The following is a 20762-nucleotide window of genomic DNA, read 5'->3' as shown; positions in this document are numbered from 1 at the left end:
GCCACAGAGGGCCAATAGGAGGACCTGAGTGCATGTCTCTCTCCTGAGGTGACATGGACTCTTCTCGCCTGGGGAATCAGGAGCTCTGGTGAACATCTCCACCTTGGGCAATGTCCATCGGAGATGAGATGGACCATTGCCGGGTGTGGTAATGAGATACATTGCTTCCCAGAGCAATGCACATGCTTGGGGCCCATTGTTGCATCAGGGTCAGAATTTCGGGGAAGAGACCAGGGCTGGAGATGGAGGTTGGGGAGTTAACGGTTTGGAGTAAATGCACCAGAGAGGGCTGTGAGAAAGGCAGGGATGTAGGGTGAGAAAAGAAAGGGCAAGCCTGTAGCAGATTCACTCGGGGTCTGTGGAAAAGCCGGGGCCTGAGCGGCTGGGCCTGTGGGGCAGGGCCTCGGGGAGGTGGCACTCCTGGGGCAATGGGTCCTCTGGATGGCCCCTCCTTTGGAACTCCTCCCCTGCCGTGGGACCCCAGCCTCCCTTCTCCCCACTAACCCACTCTGAAACTTGGGTTGGTGGAACCTCTCTTCCTTGGCTTGATTATTGGATATTGAAGTTTCCTGAATTTCATCATAGCTCTCTTGTTTCACATGTAGCCACATTTTCCCGGCGTGATGCCACCCAACTCTGTGGTCTTCCTCTAGGCTCTTCCTGCTTTGGAAAGAGGAGTGTGATCCAAAGTAGGGAGGGAGGGATGGACGGACGGACGGAGGAAGAAAGAAAGGTGTGGGAAAGATTCTGGAAAGCACTGCCGCTCAAGACATTGTTCCATTAATACCAGACTTATTTTACTATAGTCAGACTTTTTAGGGATTTGACCCTTGATTTCTAAAACTCAGTGAAATATTAGCATCATAATATGTTTATTAATCAGGGCTCAAAATAGCTAAGGTATGTCATTTCTTAACCTGCATTTTTTTTTCGAAACTGAAGAGTGTGCAAGCAAGCCCACTCACTGCTCACTGAGCATGGCGGTTACCTTGGTTCATTTCTTTGACTGTTGTTAAGGTGAGTGCTGACCAGCCACCTCCCCCCTGGGTCTACCCCAACAAGAGGCACCCCTGCCCTGGGTGCTGTGCCCTGTGCCCCTTCTTATTGATGGAGGAGTCTGCAGGCCCAAGGGACCAAACTTACCTACAGTCTGTGTCCTCTACCTACATCTAAGAATTCCCCACCCAAATGGGCCCAAACCCACTCCAGGGCCTAGGTAGGGCCTCCTTGGGCCAGTCCTCTTGGGGAGAGTGGGAGATGGGGGTGGGGGTGGGAACAATGAGTTCAGGCCTCCCAAACCCAGGCCCAGGGCTGCCGTTTGGGGAGGTGTGCTGTTTGGGGAAGTGTGCTGCTGGAGCCCCACCCTGCAGGCCCACGGCCCAAGGGGCCCCTGGGAGTGTGGAGTGTGCTGCCCAGCAGAGAGAGGGAGGCAAAGCACCTGGAGGGAGCCCTGCCCAATTTCCTCTGCATTCCAGGGGAGAATTCCAAGAGGCCTGGGAGTTCTGGACTTGATCTTGGCATTCCAGGGCTTTAGGAAGTTGTTTGTCAAGACAGGTAGACCAAATACATTCTATGAACGTTTCCTGGGTTTAATGATTTGTGAATACTTAGACATGCAGAATAGGGGCCTCCATTTGTATTCCATTTGCCCCAGGCTCTGCAAATGTTAGGGGCCAGGTACTGAGAGAGCAATGTCATTTTTTGCGGTGTCTGTGAGGGGACACATTTTGGGAGACGTGATAAAGAGGAGTACAGACACAGTGTGCAATGGAAGCACTGTCTCAGCCCCTGGAGAGGCGAAGGTTTCTGGCACTTCCTCCACCCCAGCCTCTCCCCTCTGGGTTCTCTGTGCTGTCAGATGTCAAAGGGGCTGACCCTGCACTGGTCTTAAAGTGCAAGGAAATGCAAGCTTCCCTATTCAATGAAATCATCCAACAAAAGTATTCTTAATTTATTGGCCAATATTAAAATGCATATGAACATATATCCTTTGATACAAACATTGTATTTCATTGATAATCTCTCTAGCAGGTTATGTCAGTGAGTGAACTATGTTTGGAAAAAAATAATCTGGAAAGTTGTTTGTTTTGTGCTTCTGATAAGGAGCTTCTGGAGAGGTTCTTGCTGGCCTTATTTCCCCTCAAAAATGGCTCTGGTTTAAACTGCCACTTGTAAGCTCAACTGGCTTTCAAAGCTTTATCTACAGCCCTGGCCTCTCTCCTGAGGGGGGCTCCGTGTACCCGCCTGTCTAGCAGATTCCTCTAGCGAGCTCCCCACGCTCAACAGGGAGTAGCCCACGCTGGTTTCCTGTGGCTGCCGCAATGGATTGCCACAAACTTGGTGACTGAAACAAAGAGAAATGTGGTCCCTCATAGCTGGGGAGACCAGCAGTCTGATGTCAAGGTCAAACTCCCAGGCCTTCTGGTAGCCCCAGGTGTCTTCGGCTGGTGCTGCAAGGAATCCTATGCCTGCTTCCACCTTCACTGGCCTTCTCCCCTCCCCTCCCTCTGCCTTTCTCTTGCAAAGCCTCTGTCACTGGATTTAGGCCCCACCCAAACCACTATTCAACTCACTGCGTAGTCCATTGTGTTCCGTCCACACCAGTTTCTTCTGCCAGCCCTGCCTGGGCAGGGCTGCCCACCTTCCCGAAGGAGACCTGGGAAGCCATCCCAGACCACCCCCTGTGTGCCCCTCATATCCAGTCAGTCACCAGGGGCCATCCATTCAGTCCTAATAGCTTAAAAATTCATCCTCTGCCTTTGGCTTCTTCTGCCACCCTCACCGGCCTTCCCTCTGTGTCTCAACGCTCACCTCAGGGCCTTTGCACGCACTCCCGCCTCTCTCTGAAGGCTGTGTTCCTCGGGGTCCCCCGGCAGGCCCACTCTTCTCAAAGTTCTCGGCTCAAGTATCACTGGCCCTGAAACGGCTCCCTCTTCCCTTGTGTCTGCCTCAGGCATTGTCCCAGTGACTCCGTCACATCACTCTGCTTCATCCTTCGGAAATCCTTTAAACCATCTGATATTTTCTTATTTCTTAATAGATTTGCTATTGCCTCTCTCTGACCCTGATACCACATGTTTTGATCATGTGGTCAGAGGGTCTTGCCTCTTTGTTCACATCTGTTTCTCCCGTCTGAACAATAGTGACTGGCGTGGAGCAAGTGTTTAATAAAAGTTTACTGAATAAATGGTAGAGGCTTTAGTGCCTGCCTTTATTTTCTCTGTCGGTTCAGACAACTGCATGGCCCTTAAGTATCTCAGGTCAAATCCTGCATTTACTTTGGGGTTAAAGACATTCAGAAGTTCCCGCAGGATTGTCCTGGATCCTTGACTTGACATTCAAGGCCCCTGGTGAGCTGGCCCTCTGTGCTCCCCAGCGTACCCCAAACTCTCCCTTAGATGTTCCCTCTGCCCACACGTAAAGACTATTTCATGGCTCCGGCTTTGTGCCTTTGTCCGCAGTGCCCCCTCTTCTGGTGTCTTTCTCTTCTTTCAGCTTGGTGTCTGACTCTGGTTCTTCATTCAAAGCCCAGTTCCTACCTATGTCACTGCCTCCAGGAAGCCTTCCCTGAATCCTTTCTGCTACCCTGGTACCACATGTTTTGATGGTTGCACTTTTCACATAGTCATATATTGCTCTCTTCACTGCTTTCTCTGTTCAGCTTGACTCCCAAGAAGCAACACTGTACCATCAGGGCCTAGCACACTGTGCGTGCTTCAGAACCAGCATCTGTTCTGCAGGGCCCAGGACTCTCCTGCTGGCCTGGGCCCAGACCCTTGCTATACAGGGCCGTCTCCTGGGAGCTTTACCAGCCTGCTGCCTATCTCTGGAAAGCCTCCTAGTTTGCCCTTGGGGCATCCTGTTTTCTAGAATTGCTCGTCTGGCTTCTGACTCATTGAGATTACCTTAATTCCCTGCATTTATGTGGGCTCAGGTTTCACAGTCTCCAGATCCTTGCCAGCCTCTCTACCCTGCTGCCAGGGCCCGGTCTTCACTTAGCCCAGGTGAAAGGTGCTGAATTAGGGCCATGGGGTACCTCAGAGCTAAAGGGGGAGTTTCAAGGACTGCAGAGAAGTGAAGCCAAATAGGTTCCAACAAGTGCCAAGGTAGCAATTGTGACTTCGCTAGTGGTGTCTGGGGGGCAGGTTTTCTGAGGTTGTGATGAGGGAGGCCGGGTCATAAGGGGCCAGCACTAGACTGGGCGCTGAAGACATGGAGGCTGATGGGTGGGTGCCCTTCAGCCGAGTGAGAGAGATGGAGTCTTACCCTGTTTGGCTGCTGTAACAAAACACCATAGACTGGGCAGCTTATAAACAACAGAAATTTATGTCTTACAGTTCTGGAGGCTGGAAGTCCAAGATCAGGATACCAGCAAGGTCAAATTCTGAGGAGGACACTCTTCTGGGTCGCAGACTGCTGACTTCTTGTTGTATCCTCACAAGGCAGAGGGAGCAGAGACGAGAAGCAAGCACTCTTGAGACTCTTTCTTATAAAGGCACTAATCCCATGCAGAAGGGCCCCACCCTTAATGACCTCACCTAGTCCCAATCGCCTCCAGAAGACACATCGCCTAATAACATCATTTCAAGGGTATTTGTTGCAGCATATGAATCTAGGGGTGGGGCACAAACCTTCAGTCGATAACAGGAGTGGCAGCTCCAGGGGTAGCAAGGTTGAGAGAACTTGTGTGGTTGATATTAAACTAGAGCATCATAGCAAATGCTGCCCATATTCTCATAAATCCCTTTACTATTTCTCTTGTGCCAACTGCCCGTATCTGCATCATTGTTAAAGGTGAGGGTTTCTCAATTTTGGTCCTAATGACATTTTGGGACAGAGAATTCTTTGTGGGGCTTTGGGGCATGGTGTGTGGGCAGTAGGGTGGCTGTCCTGAGTACTGTAGGATATTTAGTAGCACCCCAGGCTTCTACCCACTAGATGCTACTAGTATCCCTTCCCACCCAGCTGTGACCATTAAAATATCTCCAGATATTGTCAAGTGTCCTGTGGCAGGCAGAATCGCCTCCAGTGTAGAATCATTGGTTTAAGGGTGTGGGAACCCCCTCTGGTGAACACACAGAGGACTGGGGGTGCCTGGGAATAAACAACCCCCCACCGCCTGCAGATATGAGGCATAAGCACCTCAACTCCCTCGCTCCTTTGCTGGAACATGCGTGCGGCACATGTTTTGTGAGGTTTTCCAGTTGCCCTGCAGGACTTGGCTCCAGTGCCTTGTAGTGCCTCTTACTACTGAGCTTGGTGACTTTCTCTTCCCTCTGTCACTCCCTCCCACTCACCCCGCCCCCTCACCTTCCCTTGTCCTTAGTGCCTCAGGGTCTGCATCTAAGGGGATCCACACTAAGTATGACTGACAGCAGAGGAGAGGTATGGGAAAGAGAAAAAGATAAGTGAATCAGGAGAGGAGTAGAGTAAGGAAATACAGAGCACTGAGAATACAGGGGAGGAATGAGAGGTGTGCAGGGGCAGGGAGTCTGTGCTGGGAGGGGCTGGACCAGGGAGCAGGGGGCTGTGGCTTCCACTTCCTCATACAGAGGAGGTCAGGTCAGCTGTAAAGGGGAGGGGAAAGAACTACAGCACTTCACACTCTGTTGCTGGAGAAGTGGCTGTTCTGCAGGATGTGAGAGGGCAAGGCTGACTGAAGAATTCCATGTTCAGATACTTTGGGGGAAATTTGCATATTGTGCCTCATAATGCTGATTGGGGAATTCAACATTCTGATAATGTTGTTCAATGTGAGACCAGTTTAACTTTTTTTTAGCCTAGCATTTCTCACATTTTTGGGGGGAAATTCTTTTCTTGCCTACCTTCCTCCAAAACAAACAAACAAACAAAAAACCCAAAACACAAAAGTAAACAAAAATGCATTCACATCTCAAAGGACACCTGTAATTTGGGAACTCCACAAGAGAATATTCATGAGCCAGGCTAAAGGGGAGGGGTCAGCTAAGGACAGATGACTTTGTCAGTGTGCAGAATTAACACAGTTTCCTGTTTTCGTTTTGTCTATCCAGCAAGAATAACTGCCCTAGAGCAGAAGATCCTATAGAAACACAGCCAGCAGCCAAAAGGGCAGAAGGTGAGCAGGACAAGGGAGCTGGGTGTTAGCGGCACTGTGTTGACATTGCACGTTGGGGGAGTGGCCAGGGCCCTCTGACAGAGGGTCTTTTTTCACTCACTGTCTTCTCTAGAAGATGGTGCCAAGTCCTCTTGGGACATGGGGACGGGGTGTGAAGCATCACCAAGCATGGGTTGAATCTTAAAGAATAAACAGGAGTTTCCCAGGGGAGTAAGAGAAAGAATATTTCAGGCAAATGGAATCAAGGTGTGAAGGTGTGGAGGGGCATAAGAAGGGGGCAGCTTCCAAAACTGGAGAAATTGAGTGGCTGGAGCCAAAACCTGATGGGAGCAGAGAGGAATGTGGACAGGGGGTCACGGAGTACAAGCTCTAGGGGGCGTTTTCAGTCCTGATAAGGAAAAAGGATCCCTGAATAAGGTTCTACTTATTGCTTTTTGATGTTTCAAAAGAGTTTATTATTATTTTCCAGATAATATTTCATTTTAGGTTTACATTTCCTCTGGAACTCAAGTTAGAATAAATTAAAAAGTATTTCCAGGTAGTAGTGACCTTTTAACTTCTGGTGGTTATTAAATTCTAGGGGTTTTTTTTTTTTTTTTGTATTGCAATCAGAAGACTGTTCTACTCTGTCTGCTTTTTTAAATCTAATAAGTTTTTCTTTGTTACCTAAATTATGGTCAATTTTGGTGGATTTTCCAGGCACTTATATTATCAATGTATACAAGAAAAATAGAGAAAACATGTAAAGCAGTTCTATCTTATTATTACATTATCTGGTTCTTTTCTATCCTCTGTGTGTGTCTGGGCCCACATCTGCTTACTGTCTCGTCGACCGAGAGTCTTGATGATGTTCTTCTTCTCCAGTGACTTTCTGACTCTCTCTCTCTCTCTGTTGCTCCTGCAGCTTTTGGGGACAAAGTTCTTAATCTTGAGAATACCGTGACTGCATTTGCAATTTAGAAGAGAAAACCCAGGCAGAAATGTAAGGAGGGTTTGGAGGTGGAGACTGGAGGTGGCCCCGGCAGAGGTTGCGGAGAAAGAAAAGGCGTCGACAATTTAGCACAGGGAGTCACCTGACCCGTGGGCATGAGGAGGAAAGAGTGTCGGGGGCCCCTGATCCTGTCTGGCTCCAACTGCTGGTTGGTAAGGGTGATGCTATTTACCCCAGGTGTGCAGACGGGGTGTTGTGAGTACAGTGTCCGGGTGCGTTATTGTGACCACACCGTTGCTTATCTGACTTAGCTCTCTCCCTAGCAAGGTCAGGGCCATGTCTGTTTGCTGTTGACATCTCCTCTGAGCCAGGCACAAAGGTTCCTGCACACAGTAAGGGCCGCAAGATGTTTTGTTTTTTTTTAAATTCTCAGCCAAAGATATATTTAAAGATTCCAGAGACAGAGGGAGGGAGAGAGAAGCACTGATGTGAGAGAAACATCAGTTGGCCGCCTCCCATCTGCACCCCAACCAGGGACCAAACCCAAAACCTAAGCAAGTGCCCTGACTGGGAATTGAACCTCCAACCTTTCGGTTATGGGATGACACTCCAACCAACTGAGCCACACCAGCCAGGGCTGCAAGACGCTTTTTGAATAAACACATAAAACTTTGCCATTGAGATGGTTGTGGGGTCATCGGTGGAGGTGTCCAGTGGCAGTTGGGAAAGCAGGTCAGAGAGAGGTCAGGGCTATGTGTACTGGGTGAGATAAAGTGTTAGCTGAAAGGTGGGCTGTAACTGGGGAAATGACAAGAGAAAGGGGTCAGGATAGAATTGTGATGGGGCCATGGGGGAGGGCTGCCTTTTATGCGAGGGACTCAAGTCCACCTCTGGGCCAAGGCACGTATGAACTGGGAGTTGTATCTGGGGCTTGCTCTCGCCTGCCATCAGCGGGGTTTCGGTAGACTTTGTTCATTCAAAGACTCGCCCCAGCCTCGGTCTGTCCAGCCCACCCACATCACTCCATCAACTATTTCCCACGTTCTCCATCAACTCCTCTCCAGGCTACTTCCTCTTTCCCTCTCACCTCCTGTTTCCTCCTGGACCCTCCATCCTCCAGTTCAGAGGACAGTGGGTCTGGGCTGTCCCCGAGCCCCTCACTGATCACCCATGGGGTTTCGAGGCAGCTCTTACTTCTGTGTGTCATTGGTAGCGTAGTAATGAGAAGACCTGCTTACTGTCTTACGCTGTTTTACACAGGTGTCTATTCGATAGAAATGAATGTATTGTTTAATAGCAATAAAGGCTTTTTGCCATCTTAATCCAGAATTCTGTGGTCATTCATATGATACTGATTCTAAATGCTGTCAGCTCCTCAGAATTATTAGGGTGGGGGGACTCTTACAGGACAGAGGAGGCTTGACCTTGGAAGCCTTGAGTGTAGGGAGTAGGCACTGGTCCCTGGGTATTTGGGACCAGTGCCTACTCCCTACTCTCAAATATTATGTCTCTTTTACAGATGAGGAAACTGAGGCACAGAAAGTCTAAGTGACTTTCTCTGGGTCAGTACCCTGGGCTAGCACTGCACCTGGAACATGGTGACACTTGAAAATACTAATCGAGTAAATAAATGAAGGCCATGTTCTACTTAATATGCATTGAGTGGTAAAATATAAGTGGTGAAGGGAATTCTTACCGAGATTGTCTTTCTGTGGGTCGGGGTGAAGGGAGGACATTAAAAATAGGACCTGGGCAGAGGCTCAGCACCCAGAGGGCTCTGTGGCCTGAGGCCTGGAGTGGTCAGCTGGGAAGGGTGTCCCTCTCTGCTCAAGACGGGGAGCCCAGACTCCTGGGATGGGCTTGTGGGTTTCCAGGAAGGACCCTCAGGAGGACCTTTCCTCCGAGGAGCCTTCAAGAAACCACACCAATGGGATTAAGGAAACAAGGAAACTCTTGCACTGAAGTGTCTGGAGGAAGCTGGTTTGGAATGTAACTGGCGGAAAGTAACTTGCAAATTTGGGAGTGGGAGCATGTTTTGAAAGTCTTTTTAAATGAAGAGTGGGCTGCCTAATGGCTGTTGAGATCAGTTTTGGATAAGCTTGGGGGGCTGGAGAGAACAGATTTGGGGATTTCCCAGGCACTGGGAAAATGTTCCAGGGAGTGCAGCTTCCTCACTGTCATCCGGACTCTTCTGTGACCTTAAGTTTGCTAAGAACCTCCTGACACATGGGTAAAAATCACGCTGGCGTAGGGTGCATTCCAGGGGTGTGGGGGTGGTGAAGAGTCTGTGGCCAAGGCAAGACTGGACATTGTTGACCAGGGTCTGCCAAAGCCTGGACAAAATGCTGCAAGGTGATGTCACCCCCTTTGTCAGTTCTGAGCCAGAAACCCACCTTCTCGGGATGATTTTGCCCAGCATTTCCTGAATCTCCCATGTTTCTTCCGGGCTCTTCCTCATCTGGACTGCACCCCTGTCTGCCTCCCCGGAACCTGGACCCCTCAGTAGTAATCTCCACTGCCTACCGATTCTCTGCCCTTCTCCACCCGTTGGCTTCTCCCCAGCAGGGCCGGACCTGCTCCTTCCACACGGGGGGCGTCCTTCTCTCCTGCTCCCTGTAGCTGCCCCTCTGTCTCTTTCTTCTCTTCTCTGCACATCTATTATCCCTCCTTCTCTCGATCTAGATTTTGACTTGAATCTATTTTCCACCGTTTTCCTCAGAAACCTCCCTCCATGGTTATCAGTTTTGTCAAACCCAGGTTCAGTGGGCCACTTTCCAAAGCATGTCCCTGTCCTTCCTGTGGTATTTCACACCTGCAAGTCCTCCTCCTTGGTACTTCCTCCACCGTGATCCTCTAAGGAGGGTGAGTGTATAATTTATCTTCCAAACTAGGCCAGTTTTTAAAAAGAAAGGGGGCTCTAATTAATTACTATGCCAAGCTAAACGTCACAACCCAAGAAAACTCAGATGCATGGCCTCCCTCCCTCCCCGCCTTCTCTGGCTGCTTGTCCTCACACTCCCTCCTGGAGTCCTTCTCTCCACTTACCCTTTCAGTGTGTCCCCTCTGCTATCATGTGGCACCATCTCCCTGTGTGACCTTATCCGCTCACCACTTAGTCCCCACCTGTCTACAGTGTCTTGATTTCCGCACCCCAAATACAAACCCAGCTGCCAACCACAAGTCTCTACCTGGATGCCCCAGGGACGACTCTACATCTGCATCTGACGCCAGACTCATCATCTTAACCTCAAGCATGCTCTCTTCCTGTTGGTGAGCGGGGTAGGGGGGCGTGCGCGGGCAGCGGTGGGGAAGGGCACAGGTCCCGGGGTTGTGACTGCCTGGGTCCAAAGCCACATCCTAGCCATGCAAATCAGGGCAATTATTTAACCTCTCCAAGCCTCAGCTTCCCTTCCCGTAAGTTGGAGATAAAAGCACCTACCCTGTGAGTGGGTTGTGAGAATTAAATGAGACAATAATGACAATGGCAGATATTTGTGGGGGACCATATAAACGGGGCACATCTATGTGGCTCACATGTATTATTTTATTGTCATACCGGTAATACTTCATTTAACTCAGCCTCCTGGGCTAAGCGACATTATTATGTCTCTTTTACAGATGAAGAAACTGAGGCACAGAAAGGGTAAGTGACCTTCTCTGGGTCAGTGGTAGAAATGGGGTTCAAATTTAGTAAGTGTGTGCAAAGTGCTTAGAATAGTGTCCAGCACATAGTAAGTGCTCAACAAATTATCTCCACCCTCCATTCAGTCCGCCGAACCATCTACCTGGAGGTGGCCCATTTTCCTCATCCTTCTCACTATACCTCTATCGAGCCCTGCCGACTAACCCTTAAAATGCTAGGTGCCAGTGAATAAAGTTTCCTACTTCACTTGCACGCCAGTGCTAGGTGGTTTCCAAGAGTTTACCTATTTAACTATCTTTCTATATTCCTGATTCAGTGCCCAAGGTGTCTTGATATTGAGAAGTCAGCTACCAGATACCAGATGTAAATGAAAAGGCCCAGAACTCTGCCTCTAATTTGTGACTTCTTCCAAAGCACCACCCTGCTTGCTGTGTTGCCATGGAAACAAGGCTGGGCCTGTCTGCAGGTGGATGAGAGACTATACAGAGCAGAGGCGAACCATCCCAGCTGAGGCCCCCCGCCAAACCAGCAGCTGACCACAGACACATGAGTGAACCTGGCCAAGACCAGAAGAACCACCTAGCTGAGCCCAGAACAAATAAATGCTTGTTATTTTCAGCCACTGAATTTTGGAAGGGTTTGTTTTGCAGGAAAAGCTAACTGATATACTTAGGTGTTATATTAGTCAGCCCAGGCTGCCATAACAAGATGCCACAGTCTGGGTTAAACAGGAGAAATTTATTTTCTCACAGTTGTAGAGGCTAGAAGTTCAAGATCGATGTGCCAGCAGTTGGGTTGTGGTGAGAACTCTCTTCCTGGCTTTCACATGGCATCTTCGCACTGTGTCCTCACATGACCTTTCCTCTGTGTGAGCCCAGAAGAGAGGTCTCTGGTATCTCTTCCTCTTCTGGTAAGGACATCTGTCCTACAAATTAGGGCCCCATTCTCACTACCTCACTGAATGTTAATGGCCTCTTTAAAGGTCTTGTCTCCAAATGCAGTCACATTGGGGGTTAAGGCTTCAGCATATGAGTTTGGGGGTGACACAATGCACTTTGTAGCAGGTATTAATCAAATGGAAGTAGAAGCCACAAGAGCTACACTTGAAAGAAGCGAGAAGGTGGAGGAGACCCAGAAGCTACGGACAAACGCAGGGGAAACTAGCATTCCTGGGCAAGCAGAGGGCCCTGTGAGGAGACAGAAGGAAAGTGGGGAAGCACCACAAGACGCAGGTGAGTGATAAGAAGGCACGGAAGTCCAGCTGTCCACCACTTCACAAAGGAGAAAATGATCAACAAAGTCAAGTGCAGCAGGCAGAAGTCAGGGACTGAGAAGTGCCCACTGGCCTTGGCCAGGTCCTTGTCACCCTGACAAATGTCAGAACTGTGGTAGAACCAGAAGCCCCATCACAGCGGGCTGGGGAGCAAGAGGGAAATAAGGAAGAAGCGAGGTGGCAAAGATCACTGAGAAGTTTGGATGAGAAGGTGCAAGAGAAATGGGGAACATAGAATCAAGAAGAGCTATTTTAGGATGGGGGGAACTTGTGCATCTTTATAGGCTGACAGGAGTGAGTGAGAAGCCGGGAGAGGTTCGTGATGATGGAACAAGGTTTGAAGGAAGCAGAGGGGGAGGTGATAATAACAAGCTCTTGTCAGCATTTGCTACAAGCCAGGCCTGTGTTTAGCTCTCAGTGTGCCTTTTCTCATTTAATTCATCTTTCAACTCTCATTTTCCCATTTCACTAACGAGGCAACTGAGGCACTGAGTTTATTAAAGAATCTGCCCCAAGATCATACAGCCAAGAAATGATATAAAAGGGATTTGAACCCTGGCAGCCTAATTCCATAGGCTGGGGGTTTGAACTGGATTTTGGCCTGCATCTAAAATTAACAGGAAAGCAGTGGGGATGGTGGTAGTGGAGTCGGTAGGGAACAAGAGTTTGATGGAGTCATATGATTCCAGTGGCCTCAATTTTTTGCTCGGTGGGAGGAGACAAGGAGCGAAGCACCAGGCCTGAGGTCAGAAGGGAGCATGGGGTGAGTAATGCTGGCCCAGAACTGTACGTGGTTGATGACTGTGGGACCCGGGACTGGCACGTGAGCTGGCAGGTGGTGGCACCGAGTCGGGAGTCCGAGTGTGAGGCGAGGCCAGTCCGACAGTGGTGGCGTCTCCAGCAGCACCCAGGGGGGGGAGGAGAGGGCGCAGTGGCCTCCGCACTAGGGTGGGAGGCTTGCCAAGGGGGTGCAGCCGGAGGATGGGAGGAAGGGTGATGGGTGTCGGTGAGAGTTCATGGTTCTAGACTCAGAGGAGGTCCAGGTCCCCTTCCACAGCAATTACACCTCTGCAGGCAGGGCCCGGCTCCTCTGTGGGGTCATTGTCCCCGGTGAGGACCTCCACTTCCAACCTTGGTGTTCAAGCCGAGTCTGGAAGGGTAGGAAGTAGGACAGGCTGATAGACTGGATTTACAAAATAGAGGGAGGAAGGGGTGGGGCGGAGCAGGGAACCGAGGAGCAAATGGGGACGTGAGGGCAGCAGGGGTGCAAGGACCCCTCACCATCTTCCATGTCCTGCACTGAGGGCTTGGAGGGTTGGGGAGGGCCAATGAAGGGGAAGTTTTCCCACCTTCTCCCATTCCCACGTTCCTACACCAAAACTGAATCGTCTCAGAGCCTCCCCTGCGTTCTTAGAATAGAGACCTCTGAGGGGCTGCACTAGAGGCCCCGGGAGCTGCCCAAATGGCGTTTTCTTCCTCAAGAGCAGCACAGCCAGGAGCCCCCATCCAGGGGCCAGCAGGAGGGGCCGGCAGTATCCTCGCAGCTGAGGCACTCTTCAGGGAAAGGAATGTCCTGATGCACTAGGATAACCCCCAAAGAGGGAAAAGTGCGTTTGTGTTATTCAATCAGTGTTTATTGAGCTCTTAATATACGCCAGACACTATTCGAACAAGATAAGTGACGTTATTTTGTGTGGTATCTCCCAAAACTCTGGGATAGTAAGAGTGTCCAGTTAAAAAAAAAAAAAAAGGAGTGGGAATTTCAAGTGCAAATAAGTTAGGGAAATATTGGATTAGAGAGAGTTAAATAGGTTTCCGCACTGCGGGACTTTTCAGAGGCTCCAGTCGGTCAGTGTGCTGGGAGACTCCGGGACGCGGAGGGGGAAGAACGTGCTTCTACTCCCTGGCGCCCTCGGCCGCAGGGCTCAGGCACTCCTGGCGGACCCAGAGGCACGAAGGAAATGGTCCTTGGAACGCCAGCTGACAATTGTACCCTGGTGGCAAAGAGCTCAGTTTGGAAGTCACCACACCTGGCTTCCAACACGGGCTCTGTGTGTCACCTTAGGCAAGTGCTCGCATCCCTTCTCCGGTCTGTAAACCAGAGCTCTCAGTGTTTCCCTCACGCTGTCATCGTCTGTTGGGATTAAGTAATGCCCGTGAAGCGCCGAGGGCGCAATGCCTGCACCCGGAGGCAAAGGGCACTGGCCTGGCTCAGGCGGTCCTGGCATCCACTCCAAAATCCTGTGACACCTTATCCTGAAAAACCCTGCTTGGGGGCCACAGGTCAGAGCTTCTGCTCTCTACTGAGTTACTTAGAAGTAAGACTCATTTGGTTTTCAAAGCCTGTTACACGATCAGGCAAAGGATAGTCATGGAGTGGACATGAACGATGATGCGGGATTGCCTGAGGGAGTGGGATGGAGGGGGACAAAGGGGGAAAATCGGGACACGGTAATGGCATGATCAATAAAACATAATTAAAGTAAGAATAGTCACGGAGGGCGGAGGTGGGTGGGGGTGGGATGGGGAAAGTGGGAGAGGGCAGGGAGGAGGAGGGGAGGGACTCGCTTTCCATTCCTGCCCCCAGGAGACTTAAAGAATCTGAACTTGGTGGGCTGGAATGCCTTCTTGGAGGAGGGGTGACAGGGATGGGAATGGCCAGCCAGACACCCCTGCACCCACAGCCCCAGGATGGCGGCGGTCGGAGCAGGCGAACCGGAAACCTCGCCAAGCCGGCGCGGAGCAGCTGCAGGGCTTGGCCCTGGTCCCAGCCTGGTCCCTCCCAGAGGGCGCTTCGAGGAAAAGCTTACCAGAAAAGCTCCCAGCCAGCCTCTGCTTCTGGCTGACGTCAGTGCCTCTGGACAACATTGTCCAGAGTGACAGTGTCGGGGGGCATCTTTGTCCCCAAAGGTGGCTGGTGAAATCATGTGTCCTCTCTCAAGTGCTCTGCACCATTACTTTAGGACCTGGGAGAAGTGGGGACAGATGGTGGCGCCACAGTGGGGATGGGGTCTGCTTTAGGACCTCACCCCACTGGGGGACTAGGGGTGCTGCCCCAGCATCCTGGGCGGCCATGGGCTGCTTCCTGAGGTTCCAGACCCCACCTCTTTCCTCTGACTTTTAGAAACCAGCCCCCATAACTTTCATGACACAGGAGAGACCCAGCCACACACCTGCCAGTGTCTACCTTCACACTCATTATGTCTCCTTTCATGCTCCTGACACCTGGGGTGTGGGAGGGGCCGAGAAGATGGCCGCCGCACAAACACCTGCGAGTCACTGCTGTGAGGCTCAGAGGCCAAGCACCCTGCCCGGGTAACCAGCAGTACTGGGATCTGAACCCACCTGTGCTCACCAATAAGGATCCCTCTAATTAGGGAGAACTTCGCTATATTGGGGGAAATAAACATACGTATAAATCAGTAGAACATCTCTAATGGAAGGCCTGCTGATCCTGCTTTTTGTCTTTCTTAAGCAAAAAGAAATGCAGGGAGCTCTGTTGGCTGCCTCCGACCAGGACCTAACCGGTTTTTCCAGGAGCGTGCCCATCACACCAGACAGCAGACCGCCCCCACCCCTTTTGGCTTCTGGGCTCCCCCCAGCTCTCCCCTAGTCTCTTTTTCTAGCCAGGGTGGGGCCCCTGGGGCGTATGGCCGTGGGCCCAGGGCTGGCCTGGCTTCCTTTCTTGGCAGCTGCTAGATATCTCTGCAGTTTTTGGCCTGGTAAAAGCCTTTTCTGCCTGCCCAGGGGAGAGCTTTGATTGGCTTCCACTGGGATGAGCTCATCCTTTCCAGAACTTGGGGATGTTCCCATTTTCCACGGCCCCACCTCCATCCAAGGAGTTCCCTCTAGCCATCTCTTCTCTAAAGGCCTTCCTGCCCCAGCCGCCCGAGCCTTGGGATCCCAAAGCCCGGCCTCGGAAGGCAAGTGCGTGTCCTGAACTCTGTTCTGTCCCCACCCCAGTGCTCCCCGGGGGGGCTGTCCTGGCTGCCCCGAGCTTTGCCCATCCCCTCCTGCAGTTCTCTCTGCCCCCGTCTTCTGCCCGCTCCAGCCCCCATGGGCCTCTGCTCCATTTCCAGGACCCGCGGAAAACAGCATCATTTAAAACAATCACAATTAGTCGTGTCTGTCACTTCTTGTTTTCTTAATCTCATTTAATCTTCACCAGTAATCCCATGACATTAGAATTGTTATCCCCAGTTTACAGGTAAAAAAGGAAACACAACAACAACAGAGACCCGGAGAGTTGACATAACCTGTTGGCGACAAGTGGCTAGTGTAGCTGGAGTTGGGAATTGGACTGAGGCATGTCTGGATCCAAAGCCACAACTCGCTGATTGTCAGGTTGAGAAACACGGCTGGCTGCACCCACGTCTGTGACCATAGCTGGCTCTCTCGGAAGGATCAATAACAACTCCGTGAGCTCTGTTCCCAGATCTCTCCAGAGTCCAACCACTCCCACCCCAGTCTCCCGCCTGGGCCACCACCACAACCCACCTGGTTTTACTGAAACAATCTAAGAGGTCTCCTGCTTTTAGCAGCTGGAGTGATCTTTTGAAAGATTCCATCTGATCATGCTTCTCTTGTGCTTAGAGCCCTCTGGTGGCTCCAGTGTCACCCAGAGTCAAAGCCAAAGTCCCTATAACAGCCTAGGAAGCCCTTCGCACCCGCAGTTCCATATCCCCCATCTCTCATGATCTCTGGTTTTACTGCTTCCTGCTCTCCCCTCTGCTTCAGTTATGTGAGCCTCCGTTCTAATCCTGGAGAGCACAGCACGCTCCTGCCTCAGGGCCTTTGTACTTGCGCCTGCTGTCTGCTGTCTGAAAGGCCCTTCCCCAAGGACCTCCTAGCCACTGCAACCCTTCCTACCTGCTCCCAACTCTCTGCACCCCCTGCCCTTTTCCTCCCCACAGCACTGTCGCCAAGTGATGTCATTTGACTGATTTATTTAATAATTTTCTGCTCCCCCTGCTAGAATGTAAGCTTCATGAGCATATGGGTTTTTCTGGGGTCCCCCCTACCCCCGCTGCTGTATTTCTAGTATCTAGAACAGTACTAGGCACATACTAGATTCTCAACAAATGTTTGTGGAAGAAAGGGAGAAAGGTGTCGGTCATCTGATTTCGGGTGGTGCCAAACTCTGGGCGGGCCTGGGAAAAGCTGAAAGCTGGGGCCCATCTCCCAGGCAGAAGTGGCTTTGGCCTCTTAGTGCTTCCTCTTTGCAGCTTCAGGACAAAATGGTTTTTGTTTCTTTAAATTTTTATTGAATTTATTGGGGTGACATTGGTTAATAAAACTTTGTAGGTTTCAGGGGTACAATTCTATTGTACATCATTTGTATGTTGTGCTGTGTGTTTGCCACCCCAAGTCAAGCCTCTTTCCATCACCATTTACCCCCCTTTTCCTTCCTCTACCTCCCCCAACCCCCTTCCCTCTGGTCATCAAAATACTGTTGTCTGTGTCTATGAGGCTTTTGTTTGTTTGGTTTTTTTGCTTAATCCCTTCCCTTTTTCCCCCAGCCCCCCAGACCCCTCCCCTCTGACAGCTGTCAGTCTGTTCTCTGACTGTATGAGTCTGTTTCTATTTTGTCTGGTAGTTAATTTTGTTCATTAGATTCCACATATAAGTGATACCATGTGGTACTTGTTTTTCTCTGACTGGCTTATTTCACTTAGCATAATGCTCTCCAGGTCCATCCACGCCATCACGAAGGGTAAGGTTTCCTTCTTTTTTATGGCCAAGTAGTATTCCATTATGCAAATATACCACAGCATTTTCATCCACTACGTACTGATGGGCATTTGGGCTGTTTTCAAATATTGGCTATTGTAAATAATGATGCAGTGAACATGGAGGGGCGTATATTCTTTCAAATTAGTGGTTCAGGTTACTTCAGATATATTCCCAGAAGTGGTATTTCTGGGTCGAAACGCAGTTCCATGTTTATTATTATTATTTTTTTTAGTAAACTCCATACTTTTTTCCACAGTGGCTGCACCAATCTGCATTTCCAACAATGGTGCACCAGGGTTCCTTTTTCTCCACATCCTCACCAACACTTGTTTGTAGAGTTATTGATGCTGGCCATTCTGACAGGTGTGAGGTGATATCTCATTGTGGCTTTAATGTGCCTCTCTCTGGTACTTGGAGACACTGAGTATCTTTTTGTATGTCCATTTGGCTCTCCGTATGCAGGACCAAATGCTGATCTGAGTCACTGGAGAGGCCGGTCCCAGGGTGGGGTTCCCAGGAAGCTGACTCAGATGATGGAGTTGAGCATGCAGGAGGTTTGAGGGAGCACTCTTACGACAACACCTGAGGAAAGGAGGGGGCATCTGGGTGGGTGTGCAGAAGTCTAGCAGTGATTTAGACCCAGAGACAACCTCGGCCCACCCTGTGAGAACTCCAGATCTGAAATAGCCCCTCAGAATTGCTCCACTTCAGGTTGAAACTCCAGGCCTTTGTGCCCCAGCCTCGGCCAGTCCCTGGCTGGCAGCCTAACCTGGGGGTGTGATGAGGTGTCACTGCAGGTGAGACACTCCCCACAGCTCAAGAACAAGTTCTTTTTGCAGGGGGTCTGGGCAGTGCACCCCAGGGCCGCCCAAGTGAGACGTGGCACACTCCTGTGTGCACACTCCAGAGCTGACCGTCTCTGGGTGAGAGAACCTCTGCACACATATACAGAGGGCTGACTAGGCCTGGGTAAGCCTTGAAAGTGGCAGTGGGTTACACCTTCCTTAGTCCCTGCTCCCCACTTGGTAGATGTGTCCTACGAAAGAGAGTCGGGGGACAGAAAAAGCCAGAGAGAAGGCGGAGCAGGGTTTGGAGAAGAGCTGGCATCTGATTTTCTAGGTTTTGAATATTGACTCCATTGCTTACCAGAAGTGAGATCTTTATGTTATGGACTGAATCCTTGAAATCCCAAAAAGTTCCCCCAAGAAATATGTTGCAGTCCTAAGCCCTGGTTCCTCAGGATGTGGCCTTTTTTGGAAAAAGGGTTTTTACAGAGGTAATCACATTAACATGAGGTCATTATACTGGGCCCTAATCCAGTGTCAGCAGTGTCCTTATAGAAGGGGAGATTTGGACAGAGACACACTTAGGGAGAATGCAAGGTGAAGGTGAAGGGAGAGATGGGGTGATGCACCTACACGCCAACAAGCACCAAAGATTGTTGGCAAATACCAAGAGGTACGAGAGAGGTGTGGATGGCACAGATTCTCCCTCGGGGCCCCCAGAGCCAACGCTGTGACCCCTGGTTTCAGATTTCTCCCCTCCAGAGCTGAGGGGCAGTAAGTTGCTGTTGAGGCGCCCAGTTTGTGGCACTTAGTTACGCAGCCCTGGCAAACTAATACTGGTACATTTCTTAGGCTCGCCGATCCTCCGTTTTCTCGTCTGTAAAATGGGGATGATATTACTTATCCCCCACAGTTGTGACAATTACATGCCATCTCTGTTGTAACCCCAGGCACAGAGAGTGCCCTTTCTTGTGTCCGTGGTGGCAGTTCTTAGAGTCTGGAACAGCTGATAGCAAAGGCCCTTTCCATCCTAGACATACTTGAATTCTGACTCCACTGATGTGGCTTGATAAGTGTCTGCGCATCAGCCGCCACCCACCTCTTTCTTGCCACCGTCCCAGGTGAAGAGAGCAGGCCCAGCGTCAGCAGTCAGCATGGAGGGCTCTGTGCCCTGATGGCTGTCAGTTACAGTCACAGCAGCTGGGCCGGAAGGGCAGAAGGCTGTCTTCAGAGCCCGCAGCAGCACTCCCCCAGCCTGTGTTAACCCTGACCCTGACCCCTGCCTTGTGACTTTCTATACACAGGCGTGGAAGAAGGAGAGGAGGAAAAGATTCTGGGTCGGCCCTTCCCTACATTTAAAACAATTTTTGGTCAAAGATACAGTATCATTATCATCAGCAAACAGACACCTAAATCGCACCCCTTGTCCTCAACTAGCTGAGCTCTGTCATCTAAGGAGTGACTTTAACATCTCTGCTTGCTTCGGAGAAAATGAAGGCATGAGGCCGAGCATCGCACCACCTCTGAAGTTGAGGGTGAACGAAACGATTGTCAATTACAGGTGTGCTGTTGTTCATTTTCCCCAACCTCCTGTGCCTTGGTATGTTACAAAAGTTGTGCATGTTTTCATATGCGATACGTATACTTAAAAGTTCATCACAGGCCCTTATGTAACCAATGTGAGATTGATTTTATATATACAGTAGGGCCTGGAAAATCAATTCACTATTTTGAATAATTGTGTAGACCGACAGTTACTATGGCATTTAGTTTTGTGGTATATTCTCAGCTGTATCTATGATCCGTTTGTTCAGGAACCCCCAGAGGTAACAGTATTCCTTGTGGGAACTTTTTTACTTCCTCTTAACACCCTAGAGTTCATCTTTTTTTCCCCCTCTTCACTTCTACAGCTTGTGTTGTTAATTTTTTATTTTAACAGCTTTCACCACATCTAAAACGTTTTATTGGTGGGATTGTAAAAGTGATACATGCTCATTTTTTTTAACTTAAAAAAAAAGACAGCAGGGTAGAAAAAAGAAACTAAAATCTCCCAGAATCAAAACTTCTTGGATCATTTCCCCCTTGCGTTTTCTCTGACCCTGAGCATAAACGAGGAGGCGTGTGCGAGAGGAGCAGGTGAGGCTGCAGGTCTGCGTCTCTGGCACGGCTGGGACTTGTCCCGGCTCCTGTCGGAGGGGTGGCCCGGGCTGCCTGAGCTGATGCTGCAGCGGGGAACGAGGAAGCGTCCAGGTGAGAGTTCAGCCACCGGCAGAGAAGGTCCAGCTGACACCTCTGCCCCA

At 50.3% G+C, this 20762-nt stretch overlaps 2 long non-coding RNA genes across 5 annotated transcripts; both read left to right on the top strand.

The window, feature by feature from the left end:
• The first annotated feature begins 6024 nt into the window (after window positions 1–6024).
• On the top strand, window positions 6025–11269 carry LOC119040409 (uncharacterized). Of its 4 annotated transcripts, XR_005080853.2 has the most exons (5): window positions 9350–9380; window positions 9748–9890; window positions 10162–10298; window positions 10647–10671; window positions 10988–11269. It is a non-coding gene; the product is annotated as an uncharacterized LOC119040409 (long non-coding RNA). The 4 variants fall into 4 exon arrangements; XR_008390796.1 differs by lacking the exons at window positions 9350–9380; window positions 9748–9890 and adding an exon at window positions 6025–6097; XR_005080852.2 differs by having other exon boundaries at window positions 9360–9890; window positions 11086–11269.
• A 359-nt stretch (window positions 11270–11628) lies between these two features.
• Window positions 11629–17527, top strand: LOC128626739 (uncharacterized). The gene is made up of 3 exons (XR_008390792.1): window positions 11629–11903; window positions 12634–12707; window positions 16145–17527. It is a non-coding gene; the product is annotated as an uncharacterized LOC128626739 (long non-coding RNA).
• Window positions 17528–20762: the final 3235 nt, after the last annotated feature.

This window comes from Artibeus jamaicensis, unplaced genomic scaffold (assembly GCF_021234435.1).
Source record: "Artibeus jamaicensis isolate MK-2021 breed Jamaican fruit bat unplaced genomic scaffold, CSHL_Jam_final scaffold_916, whole genome shotgun sequence".
Classification (NCBI taxonomy): domain Eukaryota; kingdom Metazoa; phylum Chordata; class Mammalia; order Chiroptera; family Phyllostomidae; genus Artibeus; species Artibeus jamaicensis.
This window is presented reverse-complemented; position numbering and strand designations above follow the sequence as displayed.